This window comes from Panicum virgatum, chromosome 7N, assembly GCF_016808335.1.
Source record: "Panicum virgatum strain AP13 chromosome 7N, P.virgatum_v5, whole genome shotgun sequence".
Classification (NCBI taxonomy): domain Eukaryota; kingdom Viridiplantae; phylum Streptophyta; class Magnoliopsida; order Poales; family Poaceae; genus Panicum; species Panicum virgatum.
The window spans coordinates 46,180,210-46,192,698 of record NC_053151.1 but is presented as its reverse complement, the minus strand read 5'-3'; the positions used below and the strand labels follow the sequence as shown (position 1 = coordinate 46,192,698).

The 12,489-nt window shown below is 41.2% G+C and overlaps 1 pseudogene; it reads left to right on the top strand.

The window, feature by feature from the left end:
- The first annotated feature begins 436 nt into the window (after positions 1-436).
- Positions 437-3,924, top strand: LOC120682614 (annotated as a pseudogene).
- Positions 3,925-12,489: the final 8,565 nt, after the last annotated feature.

The following is a 12,489-nucleotide window of genomic DNA, read 5'->3' as shown; positions in this document are numbered from 1 at the left end:
ATACCACAGCGAAACACGACACGGCTCGTGCGCCGTGGAGGTCGCGTCACGTACGAAATGGAGACGTGTGCGAGAAAAAAAAATGTTCAGGAGAATACGCAGGGCTTTCCCTGTGGTCGGATTGAAAACCTGAAACTGAGAAGCTGAAGGGAACACGACACATGTCGTGTGGAGATGTTAAATTTTGTCATTAAAATATCAGCAAAACTGAGGTGCCAAAAATCTCAAAAAAAAAAAACTGAGGTGCTAAAGCAGTTGAGGTGGATTACAAAATCTAATCTGCTGGTAGCAGGTTTGAAATCTGCCTTCAGTAGGATCGGTTGCGTTTTTTTTTTTTGAAGAACTGGAGCGGTTGCGTTCTGTCTCCAGGCCTCCCAACTCAAAATCTGCCTTCCGTTTGTGCAATTGCAATTTGGATTTGCAGCATCGCGCGTTGCACGACGCCGGCGGCGGCGGCATCGAACCGGGCCCACCACGCACTGCAACTGTGGCCCACTTTACAGTAGCACACTAGCACACCCCCATTCCCCAGTCTCCCATTTCCCAACCCGGCCACCCGGCGTACGGTTGCCGCCACACCCTCCACCGGAAACCCTCGCCCAACCGAACCCCTCCCCCGCCGCCGCCGGCCGCCGGCGACGACTACGGTGGACGGGGGCGCGGCCTCCGCGATGGGCGTGTCCTAACTGGTAAGCGCCTCGGCCTCCTCTCCTCTGTTGGGTTGTGGATGCACTGGTGCGCGTATTTGGGGGAAATAGGTGTGACCAGATTTCAGATTTGGAGGATTCTAGTCATGAGAAGGGGTTCTTGGTTCTGAAGGGTAACTGAAACATGATGCTGGATGTTATAAGCTATGCATCCAGACTCTAAAGTCATTCCAGGAGTGACGCTTGCTGCCAAAAAAAAAAAAACTTTAGGCAAGATCACCACTTTTTAGGAGATATATACGTGCTTAAAGTAGAGGATGCTAGATTGGATATGTGGGTGGCGTTTGCTGTGTAGTAATTTCGTAATGCTACAGAGGTCTCTAGATTTGATGCCCTGAGTGCTACTTTTGGATCTCTTATAGTCTGGCTGGTAATGAATTAAAGCTATTCCGCATTCAATTACAAGCTTAGCGATATCTAGATATACTTTTCATTTGATCACTAGAAATGAACTTCTTGATTATGTTATGAATACCTTGATCTGGATCAATTGACTCATTCTAATCCTATAACTTCAGATCATCAGAGGTTCAGACTTCAAATGTTCCTTCCGGTCAGTGCAAAAATTATTTGGTTGAGTTTTAATCCAAGTCTTTTACCATTTCCGTACTCTAATATCTGTGATGATTTCACTAGGAACTATGAATTGATATCCTTGCATATACAGGTACAGGTGTGATGTGGTTCACCTAAGCCAAAGGATAACCATTTTGTGTGTTGATTCAAAGTACACATCTCTTGCAAAATGTCACTGGTTCTTCGCTTCAATCTGCTGAGGAACAACATATGGAGCAGCTGTCCAGTTAGGTTTCTCAAGCAACATACTGGATTTTCATATGAGAAATTGCTTCAGCCTGGAAGCTATGAGAAGCGACATTTCACAACGAAGCTTACAGAGACAGCTAGTTTGCACAAAACTCACTCAGCTTCATGTATTCCTGCAATTTCGCCGCTGTGGCTTCAACAAACTTCTGAACGTGACCAACCTGCAACTATTCTCGTCTTCGATATTGAGACTACTGGTTTTCTCCATGCGGATCATAGAATCATTGAGTTTGCACTCCGCGACCTTTCTGGAGGAGAAAATTGCACATTTGAGACTCTCATTAATCCTGAACGGAATGTTCCCAAATATGCTGCAGAAGCCAACAAGATTACCACTGAATTGGTATGCAGGCCTGATGTTCCAAGGTGTATTGCTCTTCCCTACATCTATGCTATTCTTGACCCAACCCCCCGCTCCCCCTGTGGTCACATGAATTCACATTAGTTTAGAACGCTGTGTGTATAGACGCTGATATTTGAAGATAAATGTAAAATGACTAGTGAACATCAATTCCGGTGTTATTCTCTGAACTTAACAGCTCGTTCAGGTCATCATGAAATCACAAAAAGGCTGTTTGTTTCAGAAAATAATTAACTACCAATAAAGTTATCAACTATTCACTTTCTTTCAGCGAGATGTCATATGTAGTTTTGGTGTGGTTTAGTTTATAGGATGTACTATTCTTTCAGCATCATTATTCTTTATTAGGTAAAGTCATCATCCTCTACCTCTACTGGAGAGCATAACTGCCCAGTATCTTGACTGCATCCTGTTAAAGGAAATGTATCTTGTTATTTACAACTAATGCAAATTGTTGTTGCCACATGGAGGCAAGTTTAATTATTAACTATTATGTGGCTTGTGTTCTTGGTAGCTCTATTGTGTTAATGATCGTGTCATGATCTAGATTTGTTGTAAAGAGTTGGTAGATTTTTGTAAAGTATTCATCTTCTGTAAGTTTCCTTGATATATTTTTGTTAGTGAAGTGTAGTTAGCTCATCAGAAGCATGTTTTGTCCAATTGTTAAGATATCACCACGCATTGGCCTTAGGAGATATACTCCCAAGTCCCAATTTCTTCATTCCTAAACATGACTGTCAACACAGACAGTAATATGTAGCTAGTTCTGTGAGAAAGTAAGTTTGATCGTTCAATTTTTTTTCCTTTTGGCAAAGATCCAAGCTAGTAAAGGTTTTTATTAAAAGAGGTTATTTGCTGACTCTCTGTGCAAAAGAAGGTTTAAAGCCATTGTAATGAAAATTTTTATTAAATGTGTTTTCTGTTCATTAACAGCTGACTCAATATTTTGCTTACCCATACGTGTTTTTAAATTTGATCACCATAGGTTCGGCGATGTACTTCCAATATTACTAGCATATGTTCAAACTTCAAAGTCGCCAAGCTCCTGGCAAGCCAGTTCTATGGGTTGCTCACAATGCAAAAAAATTTGACGTCCCTTTCGTTATGCAAGAGTTCGAACGTTGTTCAGCGCAAGTTCCTGCAGATTGGCTGTTTGTTGACAGTCTTTGTTTAGCAAGGAAATTGAAGAAATCAGATGGTATGTTGTCGCTCACTGTAACATACCTCTTTGACCATATAATATTTGCTAGCACCTGTTAAGACAATTTAAGCAGTTCTTTTTTTGGCACTGTTTGGGTCTTTTAAAGACTACAACCTCTTTCTATTTGCACATAATATTAGATTGAAAGTATTTCTGTTGTGATGTGTATGAATTCAGTACCACAACTCTGTTGATCACATTTGGTGCTATTATTTCAACGGTGCATGTGGAATGTTGATCACATATTTTTGTTTTGTTTGCCTTTTATGGTATATCTAAAGAAGTTAAGCAGATTTTTCTTTTCTCTTGCAGGAAATATAGGTCTAATAAACTTGAAGGCACTTGCAGCACACTATGGTGTCAGTTCTGAAGGCCCTTCTCATAGAGCAATGCCAGATGTGCAAGCATTATGTGGCATTCTCCCGAAAATCACTTTGGGTTTAAAATTAACATGCAACAGTCTCATGAGTGAGGCCTGCAAATTTTACGATTTTAGGAAGGTTTCTTTGAATGTGAATCTTCGATCTCGCCATTCTTAGTTATACTATTTGACTTTCCCCCTATAGGATAACCATATCCATTACATATCAGAGTGTTGTTTCCTATGGTTTAGCATATCAAATTCTTGATGATCATAGCTTTCTTGTATCAAACATCTAGTATTTCCCGTTGATGAATGAAAAATGGGTTCGAGCCTTGGTCTCGAAAAGATACCAAATTCTCAATGATCATAGGTTTCTTGTGTTGAAATACCTATGCTTTGAATGGAACCATCAATATATTCCCTGCAATAAGCATAAAAGCACAATTAATGGAACCATTTGTATTGACATTTGGTGGTATTGATGCTTCCATGGTGGCTTAAGTATGGATTTAAAGTGTATGAACAGGAGGAAATTTCTTTTGTTATCTAACTTGCATTGGCTTTACTTATGAGCTGATGTAAAGAAAACTAATGTGTACTTATTCTAGTATGGTAAATGCTGTTTATATCTTTCAAACTTAGCAACAAAATTTCACTTTCTTGAAGTATTTCAGTCTCTATGGTCATCTTTTCCCATAGCATGCATCGTAATATCATACCATACTGATTCCACTCGTTGGAATTGATTGAATACCACACTTGTGGTTGGATTTATCATTTGATTGGACCATCGAAAAGTTTAGCTTATGCAACTGGCTGGAGTGCACACAAAATGCTTGGGATTGGAATTGTGATTGTTTAAACTATGGTGCGATTGAGCAACTTGTTCTGGGCTCTTCTTTTTGGCACACAAAATTATTTCAGTACTATGGTCCTATTTGGATCCATGAGTTATTTTTTATCCCTTCATCAAATAACTCTATAGAAAGCCAAACAGGTGGGTTATCTTGTGGCTATTTGGAAATAACAAACCCTCAAAAACTATCCCCCTAAGAGGTGGTATTTGGGTTATTTTGAGTGGGGTCCACTGCAACAAGAGAGATAATGGGGTTCCAATGATTAGAAAAGTGCATTAAATGTCAAATAACCTTTGGATCCAAATAGCTCAAGGGTTATTTTGGTGGAGGGCTATTTCTATGGGCTAAAGAATAGCCCCAAAAAAAACTCTGTGATAGTTCTCCAAACAGGGCCTATGAATGTGGGTGAGCTTCATTATTCCCCGCATACATCTGATTAGTTGGCCGTGCAATGCGATCTCTTTAGTTCCACTAACTCGTGTTTGTATTTGCATTAATCAACCCTTGATCACCTCATGCTGCCATGATTTGCTTGCTTATCGTACTAGTCAAGCACTACTCGGTGAAAAATATCGACTGATCACTGATGGTTGGCCAAGGCATATGCTGCTTCCGCCTGTACCTGTTTTGTGGTGGGCCTTTTCTTGTTTGCCAGTAGGCATGTAGGATGTGCCTGACACTGCTTCTCCTGTGGACCAGTTTCTGACAGCGGCCTGGATCGAAATTTGAAGGAATAAATCATTAACCCATCGTTTGGTATTTGCTATTGCTGAGCTATCAATATTCCTGTCTGTTTGGTGAAATAGTTGTCTTCTGTGCACGTGTTATCCGGTTATCTCCTGTTTGATTGGAGCGTTTGTAATTCTTTATGTAGGTTTTAATTTGTGTTTGAGTGCCTAGGATCATCTTATCTCCTACCTAAGCTTAGAAGTATTTCTAACGTCAGTTATCATGTAGTTGTATGTTTATTTAAACCAAAGTTCTAAAAAGAAAAGTTTCTTCGTTTTGAACCCTAGGTTGGAGACATGCGTGTTGCACTGATGGCAGATGACAACGGAGCAACCACTCGATCCCTTTCGCAGCTGATTTGTAGCTGATTTGGGTGGGTACCTTGCACATGAGCAATACTGCAATAGCATCATCTGTTAGGTTAGAAGGCATGCATGCGCCTTGGGGGCCACTTAAATATTGTTCACTTTACCTAAAAGCGCGTATATGTGACGGCCTCTAATGCCATTAGACTAGTTTGCTTTTGCAAATTGCGTTCAAACGGTTGACTTTTCCAAAGTGTGTATGCTTTTCTTAAAAAATAATCCCGTTCTTTATATTTCCTTACCCATATTTGTGCTATGGACGCATTTTTTCCTCACAAAGGGTGAATTTACAAATCAGTCTGCCAAAGTGCCACAACTCTGTCCGAACTTGTCGTGAGAAGCGAGTGCTGAAGTGACCTGCTACGGGTTCGGTACCTGCTTCTTGTTCAGTGTGTTTTCTACTTTTCTTGCGCTCTCGATTGCAGTTACTGCTGATCTTGGGAAGCAGAATTGCTTCCCTTCAGTTACCAAGGAAAACCAAATCTTCTTGCTCATGATCTTTGCCTCTTTGGCGTGTTAAACAGAGAGTCAGGCCATGGATCGATCACGGATGCTTCCAGGGCCTCTCTCTTTCCCCCGCCCGGAAGCAAGCTTCGCGCTCTAGCCATGTGTCCCACATGACCGGCGCTCGTTTTCTTGCAAGTACAGCCGCGTTTCTTGAGTCTTGAACTCTTTGGTCAAATAACTTTGCAAACCTGCACTCTCAAGAAATCTATAGCACTGGTACGAGAAAAAAAAAAAGAAGAAACCTGTAGTAGTTGGTGCCTCGCTGGGATGATGAGCTGACGCGCAGCGGCCAAGGAGGCGCCACACGCATGCGTGGCTCGATCCTCGCCCACACTTTGGGGATGAGCTGGGCTCCACCTCCAAAAGCTCTGGACGTGTCGAGTTGGCCGGTGCGTGTGTTGGTATATGGAGTACGTACGTATACGCGCCCAACGTCTAAACCTTGTCGTGTTCCGCGGCCATGACGCGAACGTCGTGCCGAACGCGGTCGATCAGCATTCGTCACGGTCACGATCATCTCGTTGCGATCCCATCTCGTCTAGGCGTAATACTCGTTCATCGGTATGGTTAGATCAGCGTGTGCCGTGAACCTCATCAACGCTGATTGTAACCATGTTTCTACCCCGTTTAGTTCCTAAAAATTTTTGCCTCCCCCTTTGGACATATGCATGGAGTATTAAATGTAGTTAAAAAATAAAACTAATTGCACAGTTTGGATGTACACGACGAGACGAATCTTTTGAGCATAATTAGTGCATGATTAGCCATAAGTGATACAGTAACCCACACGTGCTAATGACGTGGTCAAAGACCTCAGTAGATTTCTCGCGGTTTACAGGTGAGTTCTGAAATTAGTTTTTTAATTAGTGTCTAAAAATCTCTCCCGACATCTGGTCAAATATTCGATGTGACACCCAAACATTTGCATCTCACCAACTAAACACACCCTAATAAATAATAAAGCACTCTTTTTATCGAAAAAAGTATTGGCACGCGCAGCATGTGCTCGACTGATCGCCTGGTACGCGTCCGGGCCGGGGTCCTCTGCCACGCCACGCGGGTGCGTTGTGCGTTTCACTGCCGGGGCCAGTGGGGGGTTTCGCCGGCACAGATCGAGCACGGGCACCGCGTGGGTGGCTCGTACACACCCTGTGCATTGCCGTGGCGCGAGGATGCTCGTCAGGATTGCTTGTGATAAGGTTGGTCCGCTGGCGACCAATGCGCTCTCCGAACCGTCCGCCCGGCGCTTCTGACTCATTTGGCACAATATATGAACATGCCCCGGGCCCCTGAAAGAAACGCAAATCATTTCACGCGAGGAAGTCTCGCAACCGGCTGCCCTACTCATCACGTGAACGAACTAGAGATCGTTCTGGTGGTGACGCAGAACGCATGAGCAAAGAAGCTCATTACTAATCAGTGGAAAATTGCAAATTTTGCCATTCTAACCTACAATAATCTAGTTTGTAACCAATCAGTTAGAAAATGGTAAGCACCACTAGAAACCATCTTTCTTGCACTTCAATCAATGCCTAGGAAATAGCAAAAATGACAGTTTCCCCCCTCCATATGATGCCTATAAGATTCCACCTCAGCCACTCCCTGGAAATCAGAGAAAAAAATGCCAACTAAAATCTAAACTGGCAACTAAGAATTCAGATAGGCATCTCAACCTTCTTAATGTGATAATGTTTCAAAAAAAAACCCTTCGATGATTAACCACATTAGTTGGTGGCACATCCATTCCTGTGTTATCCGGAAGGACACCCTCTGGCCTGCCTCCTAACAAATTACTATAAGTTATTCCCATCCTTTCTTTTAGACTGCAAGTGTTAGAAAGTGATTTATTTCTACTTACAGCATCTTCTTATAAAGTTTGCAACTATGTATCAATTTTAAAACTATTGCTACTTAAAAAAACCCAACGGTGTTGAGTTTATGTTGAATTACAAGCATGCTCACCAGCCCTACTTGATTTTAAAGCTCCACCAACCTCCAGGGCTTTTTCGTTCGTAAGTTTTTGGCAAAGGCTTGTACCAGTTTATTTATATTCTGACCAAAAGAATAAGGCCCAATTCTTATTTGTTTTCAGAATCCAATGTCCCTTTGTCTTTGATCTACATTTCTCATAGCGACCAAGTTTTACTGCCTTTTGAGCTATTTTGATGGAGCTTTTGTCATGTTGTTGCTCAACCTTCTCTTTGCTCTGTGATGGGAGTTGCTTTTTCTAGATATCAAGTCACCCTTCTCAACTTTTTAATCTTCTACCTTTTGATCGCTGTCATCCTTCATCCCTGTTAGTTCCTGATGATCCAATCCTCTTGGCAGGGACCGTATCATAAAATTTTCATCTCCATGAGATTTTCAGAAAAATCCTTACAAGCAATTCTGAACCTTACTGTCACATGAAACCCGAAGACATGACATTGATACAATGGCACCATTTTGGAGAAATTTCTTTCACCCCTTGGGTCCCACACATCTTAAACTCTACCGGGGGTGTGAAACGGACCCCACCGTTTTTTCATTAAGAGAAAGCCTAACCGGATAACCGGGTAGAGAAACCCCCCGAACCCTGGCCCATGTCTGAGAGGACCAAGCCTTGCGGCGAGCACAGCGAGGGGTTTTTTTTCTCCCAGCAGCCTGAAATTCGCTTCTGATGAGATTCGAACTCAGGATCTGCTGGGAGCGCGACGCTACCGGGCTGGGTTAGCCATCTCAACCACCCGGCCTTTCGCGGTCCCACACATCTTCAGAATCACATTCGAGAAATCCTTCACAATGCATAGTTTTCATACACACCTCAAGCCATTGTTGAGTAGGACAAATGCAGAGATGCAGATGTAACCAATGTAACCATGTTGTGGACGCCTTCATTGGGTGCACCTACGAGCGTCACAAGAAGAAGAAGGCCGGGGTCACAGCCGGAAACGTGTGACTAGATCACGGTTGTTAGGATGTTTGCAATATATTGCTAGTTGGTTTTGGAGTCAGTTAGCTAAGATTAGTTGGTTGCTTATTTTTAGCGAGATTATTTAGGAGTTTGTTTCATCCGGCTCTATTTAGGGAGGCCGGCACCTATCAATGAAATCAAATTTGGAGTTTGTTGACATCAAATTTTGGCACGTGTCAAGGAAGAGTGTTGCAAAGGAGAAAAGGTTCTGCGCCGTACGATTGGTGTATTTGGAAGGGTGATCGTGCGCCACGGTCAAAGATCTTGCTGACCGAAGGGGAGGAAGTTGACCAGATATTTTGGCTTCGGTTTGGCAAGAGTTATCTTATTTTTAGAAGTCATTTTTATTCCTTAGAATAGATCATGTTTTGCCGTAATCAGCCAGGATTGTGTTAGCGTGGGGTATAAATATGAACCCCCGGTCACTGTAGCAAATTGATACACATCCAATAAACAAAACTTTACTACTTGCAATTTACTTTCTCGTCGGCGGCTTCGCCATCTTTTTTCTTTCTACGAGCTCTTTCAAGCTGATCAAGGACGTCTCACATTTGAGCGACTTGGTTTGCTGGTAAGTTTTCATTTATCGAGTAAATCTGAGTTTTAGCTTCCAGGCGCATCGCTGTCGCTTCGTTCAGATCTATTCAAAATTTATCGAATTTATCTAAGCTTTGATCTCGGGCGCATCGCTGTTTTCTCGTTTAGATTAATTCACCAATTACCCGGCTTAGTGATCTGTTTAATCGGCTGTAAGCTCCTTATTTATCACGATAAATCCTGTAGAGCCGAATAGATTGAATCATAAGCTTAGCTTTGTCCAGATCCGTAGTAGATCGCTTTCAGATCTAGCCGTCTGGCTATTCATCAGCATCGGCAGCTCATTGCCGATCCGTAGTAGATCACTTTTATTACACGTTCATCTTATATGATCTTTTGTCGCCTTCTGTATCAGCAGAGTTTTCCCGATACCCCGCGTAAGAGTGATTCAAAAATCCAGCCGATACACTCTTGAATTTGACGGTTTGCTGTTTCTTTGTCAATTTACAGGTCAAATTGACTGGCACGCTTGATTTGCATTCTGAGACTTGGCAAACAGTGCTCTCAGATTCCAGTGTGCTGATTTTGTGTCAACAGAGTTGAGTTCTCAGAGCCTCCTCGGAGGGTGAGTTATTCCAAATTATGCTAATCTAGCCATATCAAACCAAATTACCACGCTGATCTTCTAAACATGCTTGTAACTAATTCTTCCCAAGTTAAATGCACTTTATCCACATCAAGAAAATAGAGTATGCTCATTTACTTCAAGAGAAGCGTAAGTATTGATTTAACACTCTCATTGAGCATTACTTTTCTTATTCCTATCCACACTCATACAAACTACTGATGGGTGCAAAGATGAATATTTTCTAGGACAGAGACATCTTCGGTCCAACTTTTATGGAGAACTACAATCATGCTGGTGAAACCTGGTTGCAAGCAATGGTGAGGGAATTTAGGTATCAGAAATTAAATGTTATCCACTGGAATAGTGCTCTCCAAACTTAAGGAACAAGAGTCTCAATTCTCTCTCCTCCACAAGTTGCAACTACAAATATAAGGGGTCCGTGACCAGTACAATAGTAACATTCACAAATAACATCAGTTCTCCATCTACACAAGGTCTTTTTGGAGAAGTGTGAATTTGTTGTGCATTGTGCATTAGGAAACTTCACTCATCATCTGTTGAGGCATCTTTTTAAGCATTGCAGCTTGATAAGCGTTCAATTTGAGTCTGACTCCCACCTGAATATATCTGCTTTGACTCTAACCTTAACGCTTATGCCTCTGCCTCTACCCCTACTAACTTTGTCTCTAGCTCTGTTTCTGCCGCCTCCACCTTGGACTCTGTCTCTGCCGCCTCCGCCTCCACCTCCACCTCTGTCTTGCCACCTCGGCCTCGATCTCCGCTTGCCTTTGGGCTACTAGTGATCCCTCTTCTTGTTGAGCTGATATAATTTTCTTGGTTAAGTACACCTCAATATTACCACATTTGTATTTACTGTGGATATCCCGGCAAAACCTATGCTATATCATTTTACGTATCTCCATTGACACTCTACCAGGAGGCAGTAATAACCAAAAGTCTTAAATTATCTTACAATCAACATCAGATAAATTTTGGGTTGGAGGTTCTTTTCCTGTTTCAAGAAAATATTTTGAGTGCATTCCCAATCATATAAGTCCAGGGATAGAAAGACATAAGTTATCGAAAGCACAATTCTTCGATCCATACTTATACATACAAAGAATATGCAAGCCATCACAGCTAGATATGTAAGCCCATAGATCAAACCATTAAGGTGTCATGTAACTTGCGCACAACAACTCTTGTTGCAATTGTTGGGTATCCCTTCCCAGTGGCTCGAAGAATGTTAAAGGTGCATTCTTTCTCCACAATCAACTTAGTTTCACTTTTTTTTCTTTATTAAATCAACCATCTGTGACTCATCTGAGATGATCTGCTGCTTTGACCTGTAATTGATGTGGACTTTCCCCACCTATGAAAGAGTATCACTAGACCAATTATCCATCCTCTAGGATCAATAGATAAACCAAAAGAAAATCTTGTGCAATCTAAAAGCACTTTACTGACTGTTAGCACGAAAACCTTTGTGTAAGCCTTACCAAATAAATCTTTTTTATATAATAGATTACTCAGATTACTAGAGATAGACACATGTCTACATTGGAAAATATCATTACATGACTCTACCAAATAGGCATGTTATTATGTTGCTTCAATGTTTGGAAAATATCATTACATGACTCTACCAAATAGGTCGGCATGATTCACTTGTGCCCATAGCAGGATGGTCTACAAAACACTATCACAAACATATTAGCCTATTTTTATTAATAAGATGATTCTACTATCACAAACATATTAGCCTATTTATAGCTATTTCATTACAAAATATCTTATCTTTACTATTCTTTCTAGATATCCAAGTTTACTCTAGAATGTTCATTACTTATGTTTAATTTCAATATCTCTAGAATGTTCATTACTTATGTTTAATGTTCAATATATCTAGATATCCAAGTTTACTCTAGAATGTTCATTACTTATGTTTAATTTTCTAGATATGTACATTTTTTTTAATGACCATAAGATAATATTACTTGGTCGGGGTCATGTCTCTTGAACTTGATGTGTTATAGATGAATTATTGATGATTATTCTTGTGCGAAAAAAATATAATTGTGCATATCTTAACAGCTCTACATGCACTCTTAATTATATCAAGAAGTGAGACACATGATAATGGCAAGACAAGAAACTTTAGCCAAATTTGACATATGCAAATGGCAAGAAAGGAAACGCTAAACTTTACAACAGAGTTTCCACCGAGGGTAAAATTGTTCTTTCGTGTGGTCTCTAACTCTATTATCCTAACAGATGGACGGGAATAGCAAGAAGGGAAATCAAGTTTGGCGTAATGGCAAACAAGGAACGTAAATTTTCAAGATGGCAAATAGGAAAGCACAGTAAATTTTCTCTTTTTATTTGGACAATCCGTTGCTTCGTGCTAGTGTATTAGTCAATTCCCTCTATTGGGAAGACTCTCCGTCACTAACTT